This window comes from Echinops telfairi, unplaced genomic scaffold (genome assembly GCF_000313985.2).
Source record: "Echinops telfairi isolate 266 unplaced genomic scaffold, ASM31398v2 ScPeMD7_7468;HRSCAF=8506_0, whole genome shotgun sequence".
In the NCBI taxonomy this organism is placed as follows: Eukaryota; Metazoa; Chordata; class Mammalia; order Afrosoricida; family Tenrecidae; genus Echinops; species Echinops telfairi.
The window spans coordinates 67,764,936-67,768,340 of record NW_022111369.1 but is presented as its reverse complement, the minus strand read 5'-3'; the positions used below and the strand labels follow the sequence as shown (position 1 = coordinate 67,768,340).

Sequence of the window (3,405 nt, the reverse complement as noted above, 5' to 3'; positions counted from 1 at the left end):
AGATCTTCCTCTATTTATAGAGAGAGCTAGGCTATGTCAGCACAGCAGCCAATCAGAAGGCAGGTCACCAACTGCCAGTCCCCAGCTCCAGCAATGTCTTAAAGGGACCTCAACTTAACAGCGACACAGTCCACAGCTGTAAGTCCTCAACTTACAGCTACACAGGTAGTGTAGCCTTTAAATTGAGGCACAGGACGAGCAAGGCAGCCGCACACTGGTCCAATGATCAAAGAGCAAGAGACAAGAAAGGCGAGACTCACCAAGGCATTTATCTCTCTGCCCTTCAGTTAATCCCACTTGTGTTTATTGGCCAGGCTGGCACAAGAAACTATCTCAAGGATTTTTTTAATGTGATAAATAATTGTGGGAAGCCTTGGTGTCAGAAGCCAGAAATTCTATAATACTTGTGTATTTGTGCCTATATTGGTAAAAGCTGTAAATTAGAACAATTTGAAGTTTAAAAAATAAGAACAAGAATTAACTGTGTTAGAGCTGCAGACAGTCATGGCCTTTTTTGGTGGGGGGTGGGGGGCTGTGGAATACCTTATCTGTATGATAAAGACATAAAGGCTTCATTGGCAAACAGGAATGATAGAACTTGGACAAGACAAGTGCGAGAAAGAATTAAACAGTTCTGGTGAAGAATAACAGTTTGATCTTCACTAACTGATGTTTCCTGTTCATCTGAAATACATTAGTTTTGTTCCTTTGTACCTTTTCTGGGATAAGAAGCTTTAAGGTGCCAGCAGTTGGGAAGCTAGGTCAAGGAAAAGGACAAAAGCATAAATAAATGGATGCTGTATTACCAGTACTTGAAAACATTGCTAATGGTGATTTTGTTCTGACGATTTTTACATCCGCAGATCGCATGCTGCCCCAGTTTGTGAGAGATAGATGGGTAAGGTGTGAAATTGATAGTATGGAGGGCAATTTGATTATTGGTACTGGCAAGTTGTGAGGGCATTTGCCAGGGGAATGAGTGGAGAAGTAGGAGGAAGTGTAAGGTGTTTGGAAAAGAGGAAATTAAGGAATTGATGATCAAGGTGTGGATTTTTTAAATCACCAAAAGCTCTTTGAAAGTATTAGAGGGATACCACTGGGAAATGAGACTGTTTGTCCTGAGGATCGGTGACTGAAATAAGGAGGGACGATGAGTTGATAGACCATGTGGTAGTCAGATAAATTTACATCAACTTGAAGATGTATGGAAGTTTAGGGGTAGAGTCAAACCTGTCAGTCAAATTGCAACCTGATGAATCCTGGATGGTGTAAGAGTGTAAGACACTGGGAACCTCCCTCTCTCTCCCATCTCACCTCCCTGCTTGCTGGCCGTCCTGATAGCTGCTGGAGCCGTGCCATACTTCCACTGACCTTGGATTCACATGACTCTACACCCACCAGCCTGTAATCTCCCTGCGTTTGGCATCATTGTGTGTGGCTGCCTGAGTCTTAAGAGGGACTTAGGATAAGGTGACCAGACGTCCCGCTTTTGGCGGGACAGTCCCGATTTTTAACAATTTTTCCCACGTCCTGCGGCGTTTTTAAAAAGTCCCGATTTTTGGAAAGAATGCATGACACGCTAGGGTATACGGTTTTCAGCTGCCGTGTGGCTATTTTGCCAGGATATGAGTTTTATCAATGGTGTCCCGCTTTACCAATGTTAAAATCTGGTCACCTTAACTTAGGAACTAGTGTCAGACGTAAGGATTTGTTAGACTGGGCTGGGATGTATTCTTGTTATATAATTACTTCTTGTTACAAAGCTTTCTTACACATATATGAGATTTGTTTCTGTAATTAACTCAGCCTAACACAGAGCATGAGATTCAAAGCAGGAGACTTTAGGGAGAGAAGGGAAAATACTTTAAAAATGACACTGAGGACCATGGAAGACATTTACCCCACGTCCAAGACTCAGTGATGTGAGACTTATTTGAGAGAAGACACACTCATGTGAAAGAGCAGGAGCATGAACAAAGCTGCTAGGAGGAGGGAGGTTTCAGGTGGCCCAGAAAAGTGTTTAGAGAGAATATTGAGGATGTAGCACATTTCTCTGGTGGCACACCTTGAGTGAATGAAAATGAAGGACTGGAGCAAGGGGTCCATTAAAGGTCTAGGGATGAAATTTCAGGTGATGGGAAATAACCTGTCAGAACTCTTGAGATTTTCTCATGGTAGCTAATATAAAAAGGGATGATGGACATAGGGATCAATCTTGATGGTCTCCTAGGCAGATAGTTGTAAAAACTGAGGGGAAAGGGGTTGGTGAGACTGATTCATCAGAGAAATCAGAGCTTCAGAGCCTGTTTTAATTTTCTGTTGCTACTATAACGAATTACCACAAATTCAATGGCTTAAAACAACACAAACATATTATCTTACATGTCTGTCACTCTCCTGTTGAATAATCTCCCTGGGTTAAAATAAAGGTGTTTCAGGCTTGTGTTTGATTTTGGAAGCTCTGGGAGAGAATGCATTTCCTTGGCTCACTGGCACTTTTCCTCTGTTTTCAAAACCATCTGCCAAACATACTCGTGCTTAAGCTGAGTTTTTCAGCACATTTTTAATGCTGTTTTTGTGGTAAAATTAGGTGCCTTGGCTGATATTCGGGTTGGCTTATACTCGAGTATATACGGTATGTTGCATCTCCCTGACTCTTGTATTTCATGTGTCTGACCACAGGTCCAGAAGATCCGCTGCTTTTAAAGTTTCATGTGATTACCGTTTGGCCCACCCAGGTAATGTAGCATAATGTTCCATCTCAAGACCCTTCACCTCAGTCACATATGCAGAGTTCCATTTTGCCATTTAAGATAACATATACAGATTCCAGGGATTTGGCCATGGACACTTTTTTTTGAGAGGGTGTGTGTGCTATATTATTTGGCCTAACACAGGCCCTCCCCCTTCCTTTCTACTAGTGTGTGGAAGGCTAGGTACAGGCAGGGTTGTCTGAGTTCAGGGTTATGGTACCTGGCTCACTGTGGATTTCACTCCTAGGCTCAGATATACCTTGAGCTTTCATATACCTTTAGGTCTTGTTTATATGGGGCTCATTGGAACTAGGGTAAGACTTAGTACTCAGTCTGTCATACCTGAACAGATGATACAGTGCTGTGGCAGTCTGTGGACACCAGTCATGAATAGGGAGCTCAGAGATGAAACATTATTTGAAAACATGCTACTTGATTAATTGGAGATAGTTTCATGTCCCACTCAGAGAACTATAATGATTTTTTTTAGTCTTTTGTTTATTTAAAGAGGTTTCAAAAATATCTTATATCTTGACATTTGACAAGCATCAATTATAGTAATTAATATTGCCATATTCTCATGGCATTGGCTAAATTAAGAACTATTGTTTAATTTCATTTTTCAAAGTATCTGGGTCTTTTTTTTTTTTTT

At 41.4% G+C, this 3,405-nt stretch overlaps 1 protein-coding gene across 1 annotated transcript in view; it reads left to right on the top strand.

The window, feature by feature from the left end:
• Window positions 1-3,405, top strand: part of CLOCK (clock circadian regulator) — an 87,575-nt gene that overhangs the window by 10,135 nt on the left and 74,035 nt on the right. The window contains exon 2 of the mRNA XM_045284083.1: window positions 2,683-2,738. The gene's annotated coding sequence lies outside the window, so the exon portion shown is untranslated. The remainder of the gene's footprint in view (window positions 1-2,682; window positions 2,739-3,405) is intronic.